At 42.3% G+C, this 23,301-nt stretch overlaps 1 protein-coding gene across 1 annotated transcript in view; it reads right to left on the reverse strand.

Moving 5' to 3' along the window:
• Positions 1–19,764: 19,764 nt before the first annotated feature.
• The window catches only part of RNF114 (ring finger protein 114), a 323,436-nt gene continuing 319,899 nt past the window's right edge, over positions 19,765–23,301 (reverse strand). Inside the window, exon 7 of the transcript XR_012716887.1 lies at positions 19,765–19,779. The gene's annotated coding sequence lies outside the window, so the exon portion shown is untranslated. The remainder of the gene's footprint in view (positions 19,780–23,301) is intronic.

Consider the following 23,301-nt stretch of genomic DNA (forward strand, 5'->3'; position numbering starts at 1 on the left):
GCACTTGCCCCAATGAGATGTTGCTCTGTGAGCATCAAACTCCTTTCCAAGTTACCAATGGATCGCAGTGTTTCAATTCACCCATTTAGATCCAAGATCTGGGCTTCCAAATGTGCAATGTGATTGCATCTTTCACAACAGTATGCCCCCTCAAGCGGCTGCTCAAGCAGAGCATACATGTTGCAAGATGCACACTGGACAGCATTGGTAAGTATGGAGCTCATCTTACCTGATGGGGAATATTACAGCAATACACACAAATTCAAATAAAAAATAAAAGGGTTTTCCCTGTAAAGTCCCTGAATCTAAAGTCACTTAATCTAAGTCACACTTAGACCAAACCACACTTAGGAACAAACCACACTCGCAAGCTCCCCCACTCCCTTAATACTTAGCTTTTTTTATAGCTGCTCCAAGTAGGACAGAAAGCTGCCACTGATCCCACTGATTCTCTGGTTGCAAAAAAAAAAAAAAAAAAAAGATGTTCAGATACAAGAGATTTTGGACAGCCCAAAAAAACTGATTTAGACTATTTTGTGTTGACCATTGCCGCCTCTTTGTGCATGACATATGTGCCAACCCAATGCAGATGTTTGTCAGAGAGTTGTGTTTGATCCATTTATGTTCATTGTAATTTGCATCTTGTTCATGCTGAAAGAAAGATCTACATCCCATCAATGCAACCCTAGACCAAACCATAGATTGAAGATGAAATTGATCATTGTTTTCTTGTTTTAACTCATAGAATTGTCATCCAAAACGACATCCATAGACCATGAATTACAAGTCACTTGAAGAAAACAGTTGTCTGAAATCCCTCCGTGTCCAGGTTAACCCTAGTCAGAGTCTCGCCTGATTGAGAGCAAGAACAATTCCCCGTGATCTTTTGTTGCCTTTCTTTGATGGAATACATGAAGAAATGTCTTTGTCTTTTGATAGTATTGAGATAACCATACCTTCAGTACCTTCTACTGACAGCTATACTCCAAAACTTTGAAACTGCAACGCCAAAAAGAACTGGCTGTGAAGTTATGCAGATGTGTCAAGAAAGTGGCAAATGTTGCTAACATCTGCAAATAATCATATTTTACAAGCACTTAGCTCCAATCTGTGGCATGTGGAAAGGGCATACAAGTTTCTTAGCCACAAAAAATCTCAAAAATCACATTAAGTGTTGAGGGTTGATGCCAGATCTTGTTAATTGTTGCAAACCGAGAGAGACAGAATCCTTGTTTACATTTCCCGTCTCTTCCATCTGGGCAGCACTGCCATGATCACTTCTACCATCTGTAATTTGTCTCACATATATCTGTCTCCTCATTAAAGGGGTTGTCAGAATATAATAAAAGATTGTGATCTAGTACCTGGGACCGCCGATGATCAGTTGATTGAAGGGGGTGTGGCTCTCATGTGAGCGGTATGACAACTCCTCTGTCTGTGACAAAAACTGAAGGCACATTGCACAGCCACTATGAAACAAACAGTTAAGGAGTCACAGTCCCTTCAAACAGCGGACCAGTAGGAGTCCCAGGTGCCAGGGAACGCCTATCAGTTGTCATGTTGGGACCCAGAGCAGGGGAGTCAGGGCCAGCAGGCCAGGTCTTATAGGTGTCATGAATTATGTCAGAGACCTCAGAGACTTCCGATTGAGCCACAGGAGTAACATTCAGTCTCTCCCTGTCTTCACATAACCATTTGTTAGATATCACCTATACACCCCTTACTCTGGAACTCAACAAATCAGACTGTCCCCCATGATTGAAACCTTCTAAAGCAACGTGAAGATCCACCTCTTCAGAATAGCTTACAGTGCACCATATGTATCCCTGTGCCACTACTGTATGCATAAACTATAATTCTCATCTCCTGTATCAATACACCAAGATGTATAGATTATACGATTTTTGGGGGGCAGGGTACTTTTTCCCACTTGTAGCAGTTCAGTCATCTAGTTCTCTTTGGATTATTGTACTTGTGACATTGTAATGTTTTTGTACTATGTGTGTAAGCCTCTTTTATAAATGTAGTGCACCATGGAATTAATGGTACTGCAAAATAATAATAACTCATGGAAAGAACATTGTAAATAAAGCATCATCTTACACTTCATGAGTTTCTTTAGGTCCTTGTATAGACACATATTGTATCATTATTACACTTATTTGACTGCAAAAAATGTAATGCAAAATAGACACACAACAGTTCCCCCCACAAACCCCAGAATGCTCTCTGTCTGCCTTCCCTGCATTTCTGAGCTATATGTTATTTGTATATGTCACAATTAAAATATAAAAATAAAATCCTTGCATTTCCCTGAGAAAGGCCAAAAAGACCTAAAAGAAAAATATTTTGTCAAATATGCAGACAACTCCATTTTTCTAAATAAACATTTTTATTTGAAATTAATCAAAGCGCGACATTCTTTGTTCTCCTCTTACTCTGGTCCTCATATTTTTGTTGGCAATTATAAATGGCGGATAGTATGTTAAACTGTAAGTAATTGCTTTGGAGCCAGACAGGGTAGATATTTAGTCAATCAGGTCCTTGAAGGGTTTGCAGTTTGTGCTTCTCTCTTACAAACATGTAGGTCCAGATTTCTGACAGCACCTAAATAGTTTTGTGACATCTTTGCAGAAACAGAAGAGAGACTTAGTAGCACATGATCTAAGCGGTTTCTGGTTTAAATTTCAAGATATTGTACAAATCAGTAAAATTCCATAATGAAACCAGAAAAATATGGAAACTGGACAGCAAGAGAAGAAGAAGCATAAAGGATAAATATTAATTTGAAATCATGAAAAAGTTGAGGCTACAGAAAAAAAGGCTGGAAAGACTTGAAGTGTATTGAGTCCAAATTATTATGCAAATTTCATTTTTTTTTTTTTTTTAAATGTACATTGTGAGCCCCACATAGAGCTCACAATGTACATTTTTCCCCTATCAGTATTTCTTTGGAATATGGGATGGAAATCCATGCAAACATGGGGAGAACATATAAACTCCTTGCAGATGTTTTTTTTGCCCTTGGCAGGATTTGAACACCAGGACCCAGCGCTGCAAGGCTGCAGTGCTAACCACTGAGCCACCATGTGGCCCCTCAAATTTCATTTTTCTCAGTTTTTTCTAAATTATCGAATTACAGTCAGTATAATGTTTAAATCGCTAACTGTTAAAGTATAAATCACAAATCGGACAAAGCTCCCAATGATAAAGTTTTTTTTTTTTTTTTTTTTTTTTTTACCACAAATTAAAAAAAACTAAATCCACTATTCAAATTATTATGCACAACAGGGTTTCCAAATATCTTATAGGTTGTAAAGAATTGAAAATGGTCATTTGTAGAATTTGCAGCAGTAAAAGGTCATATTTACTGAAATGAAAAGCTATTTCAATCAAAAACATCTTAACAGGTCAAGTCACTTGTTAACATAGGACCCCTTCTATGATATCACCTTCACAATTTTTGTATCCATTGAACTTGTTGAGTTTTTGGATAGTTTCTGCTTGATTTTATTTGCAGGATCTTAGAATAGTCTCTCAGAGTTGCTGTTTTGATGTGAATTGCCTCCTACCCTAGTCCTCCCACTCCCATAGATCTTTTGCTTGAGGATACTCCAAAGGTTCTCAATATGGTTGAGGTCAGGGGGGATATGATTTTCTCTCCTTTTATGCCTATAGCAGCCAATGACTCAGAGATGGTGCTTTGTCATGCACGAAGATGATTTTACTAAGGCATGATTCTTCTTTTTGTACCATGAAAGAAAGTGGTCTGTATACTTTGCAGAGGTTAATTTTCACACCTTCAGAGACCAACCAGCTATCTCTTCATGCTCTCTTAATGCGATTAATTTGTCTGGCAGAAACCTTCCTCATTATACCTTTATCTGCAAGCCCGTCTGTGCTCTGAATCAGTCACAAATCTCTTCATGGTACAATGATCATGCTTAAGTTTTCATGAAATATCTAATGTTATCATTAGAGATGAGCGAACAGTAAAATATTCGGTATTCGTTATTCGTTTCGAATAGCCGCTCAAAAGTCGACTATTCGATCAAATATCGAACTCTATTATAGTCTATGGGGGAAAATGCTTCGTTTCAGGGAATCCACCATTTGACTCAGGAGGGTCACCAAGTCCAGTATGACACCTCATCAAATAATGCCAACACCTCTGCAATGCAATGGGGTCAGCAGGGGAAGCATGTCTGGGGGCATCTAACACACCCAAGTCACAGTTTTACCCCACCATCACAGTCTATCAAATACACACTTTCTACACTCAAAAAACCTCTATCAAAGTGGGAAAATACCTGGAAATTTTCTTTCTTCCTCAATTGGATGGACAGAAACCCAAATTCAAGCTAAAGAAACATTACCAAGCACCCCTTTAAATCACGTTGCCCATGACAACCACAGATGGAATAGGCAATGGGAAATCCAACAGTACCCACCCTGAACTGTCAATGTGGATGTGTGTGTGATGCGGTAAGACCTTTCAAAATTCACTTTTATGGTCCTTAAGGTGAGCCCTTCAAAATTAAGTTACAGGCCCTTTACCTGAGCTACCAGCAGAGATTGAGGCCCTTTAGGTGACTTCAGCCTCTTACTAGCAGAGTTTTAGGAACTTAGAGTGAGTAGAGCCTTTAAAAAGCAGTGTTTTTGGCCCTTGCAGTGAGTAGAGCCTTGCACCGGCAGTGTTTTTGGCTCTTGGAGTGAGTTGAGCCTCTAACCAGCAGAGTTGGGGGAAATGAGGGTGGATTGAGATTCTAACCAGCAGAGTTGGGCGGAATCAGGGTGGATTGAGCCTAGTAGGATTACAATTGTGCAATGCTGACGGTGGAGGAGTATGAGGAAGAGGGGGAATTGTAGAGGGTGAGCTTATGAAACATGAAACTTAATGTCAGGGTGCTTGACACCAGTGGACATGAAAATGATGGGTCTATCCAGTGGCTGTTCACTTTTATGAGCGTCAGCCGGTCAGCACTGTCAGCTGACAGCCGGCTGCGTTTATCCGTAATTATGCCACCAGCTGCGCTGAGAACCCTTTCCAAAAGCACACTGGTGGCAGGGCAGAAAAGGACCTCCAATGCGTACAGCAAAAGTTTCAGCCACAAATCCAACTTGGAGACCCAATAAGTATAGGGCGCAGAGGGATTGGAGAGGACAGGGCTGGTGTCAGCCAGGTATTCCCGCAACATGCGCCTATACTTGTCCCTCCTGGTGACACTAGGCCCCTCAGTGGCGGTAGTTTGGCCACGGGGTGACATTAACATGTCCCAGAACTTGGAGAGTGTGGCCCGGATGACAGTTGTTCGACTGTTGGAGGAACTCTCCTGTGTGCCGCCAACGAGAGTTGATGGAAACATCTCCATCATATTCTGCACCAGTTGCTTGTAGCAATCACTGATGCGACTGGCCCTCCCTCTATCGGAATAAAATTACAAACATTATTTTTATACCAGGGGTCGAGGATTGCAAAAATCCAGTAGTCGTTGCTCTCCAGGATTTTGACAATGCGTTTGTCAGTTGAAAAGCACTCCAACATGTATTCAGCCATGCGTTCCAGAGTGTTACTTGGCATCACTTGGCTGCCCCCACCGGAATGGTCACTCTCCATTTCCTCCTCTTCCTCCTCCATTTCGCCCCAACCGCTGCAGCAATGGGATGCAATGAACTTCCCCGCTAGCCTCCTGTGTGACAATGAGATCTGCCACTTTGTCATCCTACTCCTCCTCCTCCTCCCTCAATATACGCTGTGAAGCGGACAGGAGTGTGCCCTGACTATCCTGCTGGGATGGTTGTGCTCCTATGCCCAACTCCTCAGCTTCCAATGCGTTATCCCTGATGGCGATGAGGGATTCTCGCATCACACACAGGAGCGGGATTGTGACACTCACGAGTACGTCGTCACAGCTGTCCCTCATGGTTGACTCCTCAAAGACACGCAAGATCTCGCATAAGTCTGCCATCCATGGCCACTCATGGTGCAGAAACTGCGGGAGCTGACTCTGAGGAACCCTTGGGTTTTTGAAATGGTTCTCCATCAAGGGTCTCTGCTGCTCACACACTCTGCTTAACATGTGGTATGTCGAGTTCCAGCGTGTGGGAACGTCGCACATCAGCCAATGTTCTGGCAGATGGTGGCGTTGCTGGAGGCTTCGGAGGCTAACAGCGGCTACTGTGGACTTGCGAAAGTGGGCGCACAAGCGCCGCACTTTCACCAGTAGCTCGGGTACATTTGGGTACATTTTTAAAAAACGTTTCACCACTAAATTGAACACGTGGGCCAGGGATGGAACGTGTTGGAGGTTGGCAAGCTCCAGAGTCGCTACCAGGTTGCGGCCATTATCACACACGACCATGCTTGGGCCCAGGTGCAGTGGCAAAAACCATGTTGCCGTCTCATCGAGGAGGGCATCCCTCACCTTGGAGGCAGTGTGCTATCCCCCAAGTTGATGAGCTTCAGCACGTCCTGCTGACGTCTCCCCACGCCAGTGCTGCAGCATTTCCAGCAGGTAGCTGGGGTCAATGTGATGGCGGAGGCAGAGGAGGAGGAGTTGGAGGAGGATGGTGGTTCAGAGCCCCATCCAGGAATGTTGGGCGGGGAAATGAGGTAGACCGCCCCAGATTGTGACCCGGTCCCAGCCTCAACTACATTCACCCAGTGTGCCATCAGTGAAATGTAGCGTCCCTGTCCGCATGCACTTGTCCACACATCGGTGGTCAAGTGGACCTTTGTGCAAATCGCGGCACTTAGGGCCCACCTGATGCTGCGTGACTTGTGCTGTTGCAAGGCGGGGATGGCACAGCGGGAGAAGTAGTGATGGCTAGGGACGGCATAGCGAGGTGCCGCACTTGCCATCAGGTCACAGAAGGCCTGAGTTTCCACAAGCTGGAACGGCAACATCTCCTGGGCCAGGAGTTTGGAGATGTGCGCGTTTAAGGCTTGTGCATGGGGGTGGGTAGCGCTGTATTTTTGCCTGCGCTCAAAAGTCTGGGAGATGGTGGGTTGCTGTGAAGAGACACATGAAGGTGCAGGAGAAGGAACTGAGGCAGGAAAAGGGGAGGATGAGGGAGAAGTCTCCAAAGTGGTGGAGGCACATATGGAGGTTTCCTGGCTGTTGGTCTGGACTGCAGCGCCAGCACTGGCAACAGTGGGAGAGGCAGTGGCGGAAACGCCGGACGATGATTGTTCTGCGTTTGCCACTGAGCCCAGTGCTTGCGGTGCATGCCAGTGGTTGTAAGGTTGCTCTTTTCAGAGCCCCCTACTCAGTTTTGAGTTGCAGAGTGTGCAAATCGCAGTATATTTGTCTGCCACACATACATTAAAAAATTCCACACCACCGAAGACCGTGGCCTCGATGTGGGAGTTTTTCTAGTCTGGCTACATAGAAAAATACATAGAAAAAGTGGGGACTACCAAATATATCAATGAATAACAAAGGGATCACTTCTAATATATATATATATCGACACTGTACGAACAACAAGTAAAAAGGGCATACGTGTATATAGAGAATGATGAACCGAGATTATAAAATATATACATTTAATTGCCAAAAAATATATTAAAAACACTTAAAAACAGAGAATAGACTATTCCAATTCGGATATGTCATAAATAAAAAATATATCAAAGTTGTACACACCATGAGGAGGAAAATACAACATAGATTGTATAGGCAACCAAGCCTCTCCCTGCAGTACAAGACTGTGGGTAATATAAAGTGCAAATAATAAATAAACTAAAAAACAAAAACATCAATAAACAACAGTCAAATACCGTGATATACAATGCATATGAACAAAGAAAAATGTTATAATAATATTAACAAATCTTAAATAAGCTAATAGTGACACTCTATTCAGTATGGCCACCCCACGTGGGTCACTCTTGCATGTCCACCTAAAGTAACAACAACATGGTGTACATAAATAGAGAAAGTAATTACCATTCACATGCAGTCCCAAGGAAGGAGGGTCTAAGTCTAAATTTTATAATCTTGGGTCCATCATACTCTACTTATATATGCCCTTTTATCTTGTTTTCCAAAGATCCTTGAGACACACTACCATCCATGAGTTTAATTGAAAAACAAAAAGTGAAATCTTTGACACATCCGATTTGCATAATAATTTGTAACAATAAAAACAATAATAGCAAAAACAGAAAATGGAACTCACAATGCTTTTCAAATTATGAGAATTGGATTTAAGTGTTATAAAGATAAAGATGTCATACAAATAGGAAGCTGTTTTTAATATATCTAATTAATCTGACTTCCCATTAATAGGAAACAGAACCTAATAGTCCCCCTAGCTGACCTCTAAGGGTATGTGCACACAGAGTTTTTTGCAGACGGATTTTGACGCGGAATCCGCCTCAAAATCTGCCTGCAAGCAGGCTCCCATTTATTTCAATAGGAGTCCCTCGCTTTTTTTCCCCACTAGTGATTTTTTTTTCAGCTAGCGAGAAAAAGAAGCGACCTGCACTATGTGAGTTAGTCGCGGCATCCGCAGCTCGATACACACTCCTGATTAGTCCCATTTATACGGATGCTGCACGGGAAAGTCACATGGCGGAAAAGGTTTCCACCGTGTGAACATATCCTAAATGAGTTGTTGCCGGGGAAAATCTGTACACATTTGTATTGCCAGTCTGCATAGCTGTAGTGATTTCCAAAGGGGGAGGGTCACTTCAGATATCTGTATCACCTAGACAAGTACTAGTGTCCTATAAGAGGTGAGTTTTAGCTATGAAAAATCTGGAGATATCACTAGTTAAATACACAGTAGAAAATTTAGCTTCGTATGAAGCAGTAGCATGCTGAATATAAAAATCACATTGTTGATTGTGTTTTTAACTAGTGATATCTCTGTTTTTATTATAGCTAGAATAGTAATCTTGGTAGTATATGAAAGTCATACACCAGAAGCATTTCTAAGTGGCATAAAGCCAGAGATACTGATATCTGAAGTGACCATCCACACTTTGGCAACTGCTACTACACACTTGAAGAGATTTATGTAGACTATTCAACGCCAGTCTTCAGATCCCCTGGCGGAGAGTGGATGTCCTTTAGGCCTCTCCGTATATCATATGCACCGTCCACCAACTCGTGCGCTTGTACTGAAATCTGCACCATGGTTCATTTACAGTAGTATTGAGGTAAATGATAATAAATGTAAATCTCACTCCACACTCCGGTCCAAGGAAGTGGCATACGCAATGCAAAACAGAAGAAAAATAGTGAGACAGATTTATTGTTTTACACCAGTCACTGATTGTCACAACTGGCATTTTTGGGCTACCCGCACCACTTTCCCAAAAAGAGTGTATGACAAGAGCATGCTGGGAGTGTAGATGATGCTGGATATCTATACTAGCTGTCATAAATTTGATGGCCTCGCACTAGCCTCATCATAAATGAAATGCACGCTCCACTGGCATAGGGAATATGGAGTATGGTGTTTAAAAAAGTGGAATGAAATGTTAGCTGAAACGTAAAATGAAACTGTCATTTTAACTTTTTTTTTTATAAATCTGTAGAAGAAAAGAATAATGATTTTCTTAATATACATTTAATGCAGGAGGGATATGTTAACTCCTTCCCAACATCTGCCATAATAGTACAGCAGATATCTGCTATATCAGCAGCTCAAAGCCAAATGGTCAACATAGCTGCTGGGTCTCTGCTGTATTAAACAACACAGACCCGACACTAATGCCTGCGATTAGTGCCTGCACTGATCATGGTCATTAAGGCCCCTGGCACCTTGGTCATAGGCACCATTTTCCCAGTGGCGCATAGGTGCTGCCATTTTGGAGAGGTTCACCAGCACCTGGAATGAACTCTACAGACAACGAACCATGGCCATGACAATCAGGAGTCTATTGAAGGCTTTCAGGCTTGTCTGGCATTCAATTGTATGACAGGCTGTTTTACGCAGCCTGTCATACAAATGACAGTATTTTGCATTGCATTGCACCATTTTCCCAGCTACTTTCTGCAACTTCCACCAATAATGACAGAATATTTTTTTAATGAACATATAGTGTTTTTAATCAGCAGAAAAAAAGCTAGCAGCACCCATTGAAGTCAATAGGATGCTTTTTTCCAGCGCTGAAAATTCAGCGCCAAATAAAACACCATTTTCCTCTGTGTGAATGGACCCTAAGGGGTTGTCATAAACAAGATATGGACATAAATACAAAAGCAGCGAATGTGTGCAGGTGATTTATCCAGCTTTAATACAATACAGAACGTGATTTTGGCTATCGTTATTATTGGGTCAGCGCTAAACTCCTGATCGGTCACTCATTTCTCTTAATACACATTACTGAAATTACACCACTTTGCTCTTTTTACCCTACAACAGGAATTCACAACCTTTCCTTATCAGTCTGAATGAATCCAAAGGAGTCATAATAAAACCTAATGGGTATTACTATCTGAGACATTTATGACATGCTGAACATATATGTTAGAAATAACAAACATTTGGAGTGTTGTGGAGTAGGAGAGTTAGTGGTTGCCTTACAAGTGCTCAACCACAATGGTCATTTGTTTTATGGCTAGCCAATTTACCCATCAGTGGAAATCCGAGTATCTGGAGTAAACTCACACAAACTCAATGAAGAACATACAAATTTCATCCAGATATTATTATTCATGAGATTTGAACCTGAGACCCCAGTGCTGCCAGGAACTAGTGCTAACCACTGAGCCCACCATACTACTCAACTCATTGTTTTAGAGATGCTAGTAGAACTGCTTGGACAGCCACCATGGGGAGAATAGGAATCCCTTGTTTATTCATTTGTTCTAAAGAAAAATGAAAGGCACCATATATTCATGAGTTCTATCAATTGTGATATATGTAAGTTGAGTGTTTCACTACACTACTTCAGAAACTATAATGAAGATCACGCATGGCCATCTAGCAGATTCATCTACTTCTTTGAGTAGTGTCACTCAAGGGAAGGCCCTTCTCCCATTTTGCCAACATATGGGTGTACCTGAAATAGTGTACCACTCACCACGAGTACTTACCCATCCCTGCTTCTCCACTACAGAACACTCAACTTCTCTCTAATAGAAAATACATTTGAGAAGGCTTCGATAAACATTTCTGTTACCAGATGACGGGGGCACTACAGAATGGAATGGCCGATTACAGGTGCCCCCAGGCCATACCCCTGTCCTACAGCTTAAACACTGACAGCTAGCCTGAATATGGCAGCATTCACCAATTCTCTGAAGGAGTTCATCTGTGTAATGGTGATGCAACAGTTAATCGGAATCTTGTCCCAACAATAGAGCATTCTTCAGATAGATGATTATCAATGTTCTTCATTGTCTCAAGAGAAGTCTAACAGCATTGCACAATAGACAGGTAGTAACAAGGATCACAACTCAACAAGCAGGTGCAGAGCTAAAGCACCGGAGGGCACACACCTTCCCATAAAGGGAATCGGCAGCTCCAAGCACACGACTGGCCTGCTGCCTGCTATTAACACAAGCACATTCTTCATAGAATATGCACTGACATAGCCCCAGGGAACACAATTTACAATATCATACAGCTCTGCACATGCCTCCGTTGTGCTAGGCAGACTCACGTTCCAACATGCCAGATCTGCCTGGTTATCTGGTAGGTGCAGAGCTGTCCCAAGAAGACAGGTGAACATTCCAACAAATGGCTGTAAGAAATGAACAGTTTCTTGTGGGCTAGAGGTTGCCCCCACATACAGACATTGGAAATTCCTCTCACTAGTTCTTCTCCTGAACAGGTGCAGCAAAAGAATGAGTCAGTCAATAGTCACCATGCACCAAGAGGACACAATGTCTCACATCAAAGGTGCAGCAGCCATGTCATGGCATTAACCTCAGGGCTCCCACATCCGCTCACTTATTTGCTATTTTTACAGAGATATTTATTTCTTTTCTGGCAGAACATCTTTTAGGATTAAGCACAAGCACATATATTTTATTTTACCAACATACATACATATATATATTTTATTTTTCCAACATACAGTATTTTGCAGTTCTTTACATATATTGTCGCCACTTTCTCAAGTAGTTCAATATAAATTCAATATGTGTTTGGAGTGTGGAAGGAAACCCACAGAAACACAGGAAGAACATACAAACTTCATATTATCCTTGGCTAAATTATAACATGATGCTACCCAAAGATCATCGGGTGAAACTGAACATGAAAAGTAAGAGTTAGGCTAAGGCCCCATGTAGCGGAAACACTGTGTTTTTTAGTAAAAGCAAAGTGAGGCTCCGTTCCCACGGAGTAATGCGCTGCTCATTCTGACACGTAAATATGCGCGTATCACATTGAAAGCAATAGGTAAAAAAAGCCTCCCATTGAGTTCAATAGGTAGCGTGCGTAAGCCGGCACCCATTGAAGTCAATGGGATCTGTTTTTAAGCGCCTCACTCTGACATGTATTTACGTGTCAGAATGAGTGGCGCGTTACTCCGTGGGAATGGAGCCTGAATGAGATTCTGCTAATCCCATCCTCACATTGAGAGAATAAAATGCTGCAGAAAAGCAATCAAATTTACCTGCAGCAACATTTGTGTTTTCCCTATAGATTTAATAAAGGAAGAAAAGACGCAGAGAAAAACAAGAGCAAAAGTGGAATACACTGTGGTGGTCAGCACCTATATGACTAAGAGAATGTAAACCTATAGGACTATTTATTAAGCACATTTCACACTGCAGACTAAGGCATAGAAAGTGCCAGGTACAATGACATCTTGATACAGGTGTCTGAACATCTGAATGTAAGTGACGGGGATTTCACATGTTATGGGATAAAGTTCCCTCATAAACCTTATTAGAGGCCTCTATGTAAACAGACAGGACCTTCAACATTTAGCAGTTCCAAAAACAAGTGTTTACAAATTCTCTCCTGGGGCAGAACATTTTATCCAGGCAAGAGATTGGTCCGTCCCATTGGGAGAGGTCTGAACACCTGCCTGGAATGTTTTCTAAGGGCAGACCTCCTTAATCTAGAGAGGCAGGCCTCTACAAGCAGCATCCTCTCTATAAGGGCTGCTATTGAAATATTTCTCGGCTTTAAGGCAGTTGACGTCAGTGACTAATGAATGCTTTTACTCTGCAAAAATATGCAGTAACAGGTTGCATGTCAGAATCTGCCAATGAATAAAGATAGGCTTTGTTTAAAGGCAGAGCTATAGGGATTAATAGCAGTGCATGGCTATAAGAAGCACATCTCACATAGAGTCTTATGCTGAACATATAAGGAGAGAAAAAACCAAAATGTGTGCTCAGGTGCCCTTATCCCCACACACATACTACCCGCACACATACATAAACACACATACATACATACATATACATACATACACATTCTACCTTCAGTTTTGGCAATTTCACTTGATTAACACCATAATGGGCCTAAATCTAGTGTCCCCTCCTATATTGGTGCCATCTTACAGTTTAGACTCCGGCAGAGATTAATAAATCTAATTTTCTGCACTGCCCATGTACGGATCTTGGACAATTGTTGTGAAGCACTACAGCACCTATCGAAATTGAAGAATTTTCAAAGAAATCTTTAGATTTCCAATAGTCCTCAACTCCTCCACTACTTTGAATTATTTAAGAGCAACTTTACACTCTATTTGCTTCGACTTGCAAAGAAAAATAAAAACATACCTAGCACTTGCATTACCTGTGATTAAATATACTTAGTACTGTCATACAATTGAAGAAATCCACATATCCCCACTATACGTAGAATATTATCTGCAGATGGTATGGCATCTCAGGGTAGATTGTACGGTCTATAACATTGGCTTGGGAGTTCCAATGGTTTAGTATTTTTGTCAGCACAATGTACATTTCTCTGATGTGTTGCATATTGTTTAGAACATTAAAATATATAGAATTCCTGCTGTATAAAAGCAAACAGACATATGAAAGAGAATGGCATGGAATAGGCAGCCCTTGGAGAGAGCTCAGGACTCAACGCTGTGTTTGTTGCTGTAGAATAAACCTCCTTAAATAAACGCTTAATTTTCAACACCTACTTAATTCTCAACGGGCTGCGTCTATGTCAGACATGAGCTCATAGAGCCAGTAAGACTAGCAAATACCGAGGATTTACAACTACAACTACTAATTCCCAGTGTCGGGGTCCACATAATAAATACAAACCTAAAGGCCTGAACAATGGAAAATAGCGAGAGCCTGACCAATGTCCATACCATATTGCAAAGGTTTCTGCATAACTGAATGACACAACTGGGGCAGGAAACAGATACTTGAGAAATAGAAAAATATATTTTAAACTTTTCCTAGAAATCTACTAAACCTAATCTTCTCAGGTAAATAATGATAATTGCAATAACTTGTGAGCTCAGACCAGGAGTTATATTAATAGTGAGCATTGCTGGACTGCAGAATCCATAACAATAATCTTCAAACGAGAGTAAGAGGTTCTACAGAGCTCCCTATTGTATATATATCCTGAGAAGTCCATATGATATGGTATATGTTTATACACATTTAGGTGGCTATTGACTGTGATTTGCTGCACAAATTATCAGCTCTTAAGCCTAATTTGAATAAATCTGGAGAGGTCAGCATCACCTTGGAAAGTAAACAAGTCAACTGTGTCAGACCAAACTCTTGGAAAATTGTCTTCTAGGCTCCATGGATTGTAGAATGTCTATAACTTGCTTCAGGCCCACGTGGCATAAAGTCAGTGTTTTATAATCACACAAATGCCATCCCCACTTTGCGTTAAAATAAACGCTGCGGACGCGCAGCATGACAGTTATGCCTATGGAAACGCCAACTGTTTGCCTATAGATATAATTGAAGCAGAATGTCAGAAGAGGAAAACTCTCTCAACTTTCTGTCAAAAGCAATGCGGAAAGAACCACGATATGCTGCCGCCATATTTTTTCCTGCAACTCTTTTTTGCTGTAGTTTTAGGACCCTGAAAACTGTAGGCTACTCTTCTTTCTCTCAACTTTACCTTCTAATGTTATTTTCATATACAGGGGATGAACAAACAGATGTAGAACTATTGTTCTATTGGAGCTCTTACACACTTAAGTATATCTGGTATTGCACAGCCAGTATACTTTGTAACAAGGATAAATGTATTTCCTTTACAGATTTTGGCAAGATCTGTTTTGTGCTTTTGAAAGGGAACCATGTTGTTTTGTGTTGTGAACGGCTGTCTGGTGCGGTACAGATGAGCTGAGATGTGACGGCTACTCTGTCTCAGTGTTGGAACTAGCGGCTTTCTTCCTAGTTCTATGCACAAATGGCAACCAATCAAAAATAATTTCCGCACTGAAATGTGAAGTTATTATATAACACATTGGCTGCCAGCAATTCAGGGCAACTACAGTAAACTCAGCTCTTACCCAATATATGATTGAAGATTCAGATTAGTGCTAAGTGTGGAGTTAAAGAGCAGCTGAATCCATGTCAGGTTTACCGTAGATTATCTTTGTAGGATTTAAATGTATGAAATCTTTACATTTTTATGTCCTCACTTATGTACAAGAAACCACTAAATTATGTATTCACAGAGTACAGGCAAGCAGGTGCATAACTACCGTGGTTCCAGTAGCTCGTGACATTAGGGGGCCTGGCGAACACTGCTATTATTATACTCTGGGGTCTTTTCAGACCCTGGAGAAAAATGATTGGAGGGCCAGGGAGGTGTTACTTTTTGCGAGAATTTTGGGATGGTGTCCATCGTTTGACGTCCCAGATTTTTCAGACTGCTCTGCCTAATACCCCGGCTTGCTTTCTCCTTCACCTTTCTGAGTTCTCCCACAAGGCCTACCGCAAATCTGCGATCCGGCATTTGATCAATGCAGCTAGGGCTTGCATTCCGGCCCTATGGAAGTCCCCTAACCCCCCGTCTCTTCGTCATTGGCTTCGCAAAGTGTAGGACATCCAATCTATGGAGGACCTCGCGGCGTCTCTTCGGGACTTCCATGGCGCTTTCCTGAAGGCTTGGACCGCCTGGATCCTTTTCCAGGGGTCCGGTCAGTACAGGGACATAATGGGCTAGGCGTGGGTTTGGGTTGGTTGAGTGCCCCGGGGCTCCCCCCACTCTCCCCCTTCCTTCTCACTGCTCCCTGTTTCTCCCCCCCTTTTCCCTCTATAGTCTTCTCCTCTCCCTCTTCCCTGGTCTCCTCTTTCTCCTCTTTCTCTTTTGTCCCTCCTCCGATTCCCTTTTATTTCCTGACTCACTCTATTGTTACCTGCTCCTCCCCCGGATTGTTGGTTGTGGAGAGGTCCGGTCTCTGAATATGTCTGAAGGGCCTTTATTGCGATTGGGTCCTCCTTGTTTTGTTATTTGTTTGCTTATTGGTTAACTTCTATTTTTCCTTCTCTTTCACCTTGTTTTTACAAATAGAGAATTTATAAAAAAAAAAAAACAAACAAAAAAACAACAACACTGTTACTTACCTCTCCTTTGCTCCAGGCAGGCTTCGGGACACAGATGTCACCCAGGCTTTGGTTCACAAACGTTGCAGAGGCCAGGCCAGCATCCTTATTCATCACAATACAGGCCCGGTTCACATGGTGTCTGTTCAAATCATTGAACATGAGCTACTGTCAGCAGGAGCGTTCCTCACAGCCCAGCTAGACTGTCAGTAATGCCCTTCTGACAGTGGGCAGAGATCGTTGCCGTTATAACAGCACAGATATCTCCATCCCCAGGGCACATAACGGGAATACAGCACACTGTCGGCTTTCTAGCGGTATATAAAACTGCATGTGCCTGAGGACATGAAAAGTCTTCTTTAAAGAGGACCTTTCATCAGATCGGGCACATGCAGTTCTATATACTGCTGGAAAGCTGACAGTCATCTGTCATCGGCTTTCTCGATCTGTGCCCAGTGTAAAGCGCTATCGGTCCCGGTACCGTAGGGCTTTACAGTCAGAAGGGCGTTTCTGACACTTAGCCAGGGACGCCCTTCTGCCCAGCAGCGCCTATCGCGCTGTACAGTGTGAGCGGGGAGGAACGCCCCCTCCCTCTTCTCACAGTGCTCGTCCATAGACGAGTATTATCAGGAGGGGAGGGGGCGTTCCTCCCCAGTCTTGAAGCACAGCGCAATAGGTGCTGCTGGGCAGAAGGACGTCCCTGGCTAAGTGTCAGAAACGCCCTTCTGACTGTAAAGCCCTACGGTACCGGGACCGATAGCGCTTTACACCGGGCACAGATCGGGAAAGCCGATAGTGCGCTGAATTCAGCGCACTGTCAGCTTCCCAGCAGTATATAGAACTGCATGTGCTCGATCTGATGAAAGGTCCTCTTTAAATACATATAAATTTGTTTTCCCTAGGAGGACATAATGTAAGCCCTCTGGACCGTGGCTGCCTAACGCAGCCTATAATACAATCACTGTAATAACATGCTAGGGAGCGTTCAATAGGCTCCTGGCTGTCATGGTAATGGATTGCTGCCTCCAGATATGAACTTACAGTGGATATTGGGAAAGGGTTAATGAGCCACCCACAATTACGGAGAAATCCTATGCACTTAAATTATTTGTTTGGTGATAAAATTATTTGCCTGGACCTTACATGATGACTAGCCTCTGCCCGCGGTTTTGGAAATCGCAGCATGTCAATTATATATACGGAAACGGCGGCGGCTTCCCCATAGATATAATGGTAACAGAAAGTCCGCGGAGGAAAACTGTGATTTTTCTCTTAAAAGCGATGCGTTCCCGCCATGGTTTTTCCTGCAGCACTTTAGCGCTGCGGATCATCCCGTGGGGCCTTAGCCTCAGACAAACAAAGCCCAGGCAAACAAAGGAACTGGCAAAGCCATTTTGTGGAAAAGGGTAGCTTCCAACACATTACACCTGTTGTGCAGGAACATTGATCCAGGGATTTATTCTTATTCCCTTCTGAAGCTGTAAATTATCTTTTAACCCTAACATAGGACTACTAGTACCCATCTCATGAGGATTCTTCTGGATTAACAATGGAGAATAATTGGTTGAATTTGATGTACCTGCCTTTTATGTTATGTGGCAGCAGCAGAAATTTGCTTTGTGGTTCTCATCCCTTTTAGGGCCCCTTACTTAAAGACTGGTACATATACCAACCATATCTGTTTTACATCCAACAGAAACAGAAAAACCTTCACATTTCCAGTGACTTCTGTTTCCACAGCCCTGACTAGCGGTATTACCAACTCTTCAGTATTGTGAAAGTAAATACCTGCTCACATTTCCAAAAAATCATTTGGCAGCTGCGAGAAGTTGTGGGGAAACTCTCTCCTGAGGTGACATGATGGATATGGAGAAATACCTGCGGGACCTTGATGCAGCCAAGATTTCGTTTTTGAAAGACTTGGAAAGTCAATAAGTGAATACACTAAGTAAGAGAAAGTATAATTATGCCCGAAAACAAAAGTGCTTCTTTCCCTCCTCTGCTTCTTCTGCCAATATAGAATGGTTGTGAAATGTTCTTACAAAGCACAATAAACTGCAGTTCCAAATACAACACAAAAACAGAGATCTCAATGACTATATCAGCTGCTTCATCTCGCTGGCCAGCATCCATAATATTTCATGCACAATCGATGGTGTCTCTGTTAATTTATTGTAGCTTATTAATTTACTTCCTGTTTATATGCTTTATCTGCTTCATCCAAGGGGCCATATTTTATTTCAAAATCTGCTAACACTGAGCCAGCTCTTTAATCTAATTATTGAATGTTTCTTGGACTATGGTGACGGCAAATATTACACATTACAACAAAGCAAGCACCAGAGTTTTTTATTTTTATTTGGATAAGCAGGGGGAGAGAGTGCTTTTCTGACAGTGAATAACTTGAACAATCTGCAGATTTCTGTATTGTGTTCCCTGCTCCTGTTGTTGGTATACGGTATTTATGGAAGTAGGATTATGTGGGGTATGCTGATGGTATAAAACACTATAAAACAACATCTACGTTGGTAATTTGTTCGAGGGAGTCCGCATGGGGACTCGCCCGAACGGACTACTGAAAGCATTGGCAAGCGGTGTACAGTGAAAGCACACGGAACCAATAGATTATAATGGGGTCCATGTGCTTTCCACACAGTCTCCGCATGAATCATGCGGACAGGAAGGTATGTGATGTCGTAATTTTCCATTGTTGGATATCATTTGGCTTCCAGACTGACAGGTGGAGTGAAAGGTCTGCACTCTTCATATGCGCTGACTTGCTAATTAGAGTGACCACAATTGAATTAGCACCTGGGATTTGTTTGACCACCTGTAGGTTGAGCTGTGCATTGCACATTATGATTACTCTACACAGGAAGTTCTCAACCCTAGCACAGACAATTACACAAAGATCCAATCTCTTAACTTCACCAATGAATGAAAACCCCATAACTATAATGAAATTCATAGATTGACACATAAGTCATGACACAGTATAATGTATACAATAGAGCTGCTGCCCAGCCACTGCCCTCTGCAGGTTACCTGAAGTTCCACTGGCAGAGAAAGGTTGCACAACACCTGGGGTTCTTCACTTTACAATGGATGTCATGATATGGTGGATCAGCACACATTGATATAAGAGACCCCCAGTTATGTATTTTCCAGCTATGTATTTTCCAGCTATGTATTTTGCCTTGATGAGTTATCACCTGTTCAGACTCCTCAGCTCAATTAGCATTATCCCAGCAGGTGGACATCCTGGAATGGTGTATTGAAAGACCTCTGAATACACAAGCCTCAGACTTGTTGTCTTTAAGTCAAACTTCAAAAGAAATATAGTTTTCTGATAATATTTGCCTAGTTGGACAGACCACAGTTGCACTGTTAAATTCTTTCGGTGTGCAAGGTGGAACCGAACGCTCCAAATCCAAACTCGGTATTGTGGTGAGCAGGGGAAAGGTCCAGACACTGACCTCATTACCCAAAGGGGATTGGGGTGTCATCCTTGGGGTCTACACCGATGGGACCTCGCCATGAACCCCATCATACCACTTGCCAGACACTATGATCATCTGGAGAGTAATTATGACTGGTAGGTATTTGGTTTCAAGGCTGGAGGATTGGACTCCCCCCCCCCCCCCAATGACATCACTCAGGGAGGAACTTGGGAGGAGACTGGGGGAATTAAATGGTCCCACCTGAGGAGACAGAGCTATTCTGACCCTGGTAGACATGTAAGCAGATTGAAGCTCTTTGACTGACTTAAGAATGCAACCTAAAGCCTACTCAGGTTTCAGAGACTTATTTTGGTATTGTTTCCTTTCTATTTTTTATTCCAATTTTATTTTATGTATTTTATTGTGCTTTTATTTGTATTTGCTTGTCATCCACTAATATGTATTTGCTAGTACCGATCCACTCGGATTAATAAATATATAAAATTTATAAAGCTTGTTTCATATTTTTCTATGAGCCCAGCACACTCACGGGGAATGAGTGGAAAGTAAGAAAGAAGGACGATTGCCAGGTGCGCCAAGCAGATTTGGTAATGTGATTTCCTTACAATTGGCATGTTAGCATTACTTGTTCAGACCTCCATGACTGCATCACAACACCTGACATATTTCTGCTATTGCAGAGGTTTGTACAAGTAATTCTAACATTACAAAAAGGCTCCAATTCACCAGATGGTTACTCAGGTCCAGCAGTTCACAAGGCTTTACAAGTTGGTCATACAGCGCTCCTACTTTGTTTTGCCTCACTAGATGTTGCCTCCTTGAATCATTCCTCCTGTTGCTACAAGTCATCTCTCTATCATGCTCCCTATGAAGCTTGAGAACAGACCTTAAATAGTGAGCCATTTTGCATGTTGGGTAGCCAGGGTAATGCCTGATGTCAGTGGGTCCCACCTCATAAAATCAACAAGCAACTTCCTTGGTGCAACACTCAGGCATGACCTAGTTCCTATTCTAAGGAATGATCACTACACATAGAGACCAACCGTCTGGCGGGACAGTCCCAATTATATACTGCTGACCCGTCGTCCCGGATAGCTTATAGCTTGTCCCACTATACACCTGAAGTCCTGCTATGCCCCTGAAATGTTTTACTGTTAAACTTTGTTAGGGTAGGGTAAAGACTAAATGGTAGATGCTAAATCCTATATAAAGGATCTAAAGGACCTTTGATGACATTATGTCCATGTGATCAGACTCTTGTGGGCGGAGCAATTCTGGATACTACAGGACAGTGTGATGCTGCCAGGAACGGAGACTGATGAAAGGTAAGGAGGAGCATATGTGGGCAAGAGAGAGGATCTGGGGGCAGATGTAGGGGGCAATGAAACTGGTGGTAGATGGAGGGGCAATTAAACTGGGGCAAGATGAAGGGGAGACAATAAATTGGTGGCAGATGGAGGAGGACATTAAACTGGGGAGAGATGGAAGGAGACATTAAACTGGGGGGGCAGATGGAGGGTGAAATTAAACTGGGGGTAGCTGGAGGAGGACATTAAATTGCGGGGGTTAGCTGGAGAGGGACATGTCTGCCTCTAGTTGCCCTCAGTTTACTGTCTCCCTCCAGCTGCCCCAGTTTAATGTCCTCCTCTAATTTCCACCAATTTAAACTGGGGCACGAGGAGGCAGACTTAATACTGTGGGGCAGTTGGAGGGGAACATTATAATGAGGGGGCATATAATATTAGGGTGACTATAAGAGCATTATACTATGTGGAGGCATATGGAAAAATGGATTCAAATAAGCGAAGTCAGTGCAGATGTGAGTGGAGCTAAATTTGCCATGGCGCGTATAGCACTTATATCATGCCACATATTTTCTCCCTCTTTCTGTCCTTTGAAAGTTGGGAAGTATGACTATATACTGTGATAAGACAATATATGTAACATCACAATAGTGCACATCATAACACATGCTAACACAGTAACACTGTGCTCTTACTCTACTTACATCCACAGTCAGGACAGGGTCCAAACCCTTTCTCTGTGCAATAGACCAAACATTCAATGTGTGTCCCCATATCACTTCACATGCACATACTCTGGAAAAAAAAAAAGGTGCAAAAGCCACATTTATACAGATCACCTTCACCCCATTGTAACCCAAGTGTCATAATGCATCTAGTGTGGGATCATATCAATGGGTATGCCAATACAACAACCCCTGTGGGACAAAGTCCGGCTGTAACTACATTTCCACCTTATTCTTTACCTCTTAAAGAAAGACACAGCAAATGGCATATTGCATTACCAAAGGCAATACAACACTTCAGTGTGTGAAACAAAGATTGCACACCAGCCTTGGGTAGGGGCACTGTATATGGCTAACTATGGTCCCCCAACTAAGGGTCTCAAACTAAAAAGGTTAACCTTACACCGCTTTACATGCAGAGAAGAAACTCTGCTACCTATGAGAAGAACATACAGGGGCCACACGGTGGCTCAGTGGTTAGCACTGCAGCCTTGCAGCGCTGGAGTCCTGGTGTTCAAATCCCACCAAGGGCAAAAAACCATCTGCAAGGAGTTTGCATGTTCTCCCCGTGTTTGCATGGATTTCCATCCCATATTCCAAAGACATGCTGATAGGGAAAAAAATGTACATTGTGAACTCTATATGGGGCTCACAATCTACATTTAAAAAAAAAAAAAAGAACATACATGGGGATCAGTCTCCTGTGTTATTATCAGATGTAGGCTAGGTTCACTTCTGCGTCAGTATCCATTGGAGACTGTCGCAGAATCCACTGAAAATGAACTGAGAAGAAAGTTCTACATAGAGGGCTTTTTCCTCAGGCACTTTTAGTTTGAAAGCGATGTAGCTCTCCGTTGTTTTAGCTGTCCCCTGACGGACCCGAACAACGGAGAACAAGTGCTAATGTGAACCTAGTGTTATGTTGTATAGTTTGTATCTACATTGAGATGACTGCTGAGATTTTTGTCTTCATATAAATAACCATCCACACAAGACTGTAGTTTCCTGCCAAGTGTGAGATACTGGGGATATTTATAGCAGAAGAATATTGTTCTTCTGGAAGATTTCATATACTCAGACTTGGCTTCCTATAGGAAATTTGAAACAATAGAAACTTGAAATTTCAATATGTCTTTCTCATGTTTATTAATTCTATTGAGGCTTCTCCTGAACCAGGGGCTCATTCCATTAAAGCACAAATTGCTGGTTCTTATCCTGTCATTAGCCAAATGATATGCCAGGAGCCTTCGGCCACATATCTCTGCTGTGGCTTGTGTCCCACATATATTTTAAGAATATATATATATATATATATATATATATATATATATATATATATATATAT

This window comes from Leptodactylus fuscus, chromosome 6 (assembly GCF_031893055.1).
Source record: "Leptodactylus fuscus isolate aLepFus1 chromosome 6, aLepFus1.hap2, whole genome shotgun sequence".
NCBI classification, from domain to species: domain Eukaryota; kingdom Metazoa; phylum Chordata; class Amphibia; order Anura; family Leptodactylidae; genus Leptodactylus; species Leptodactylus fuscus.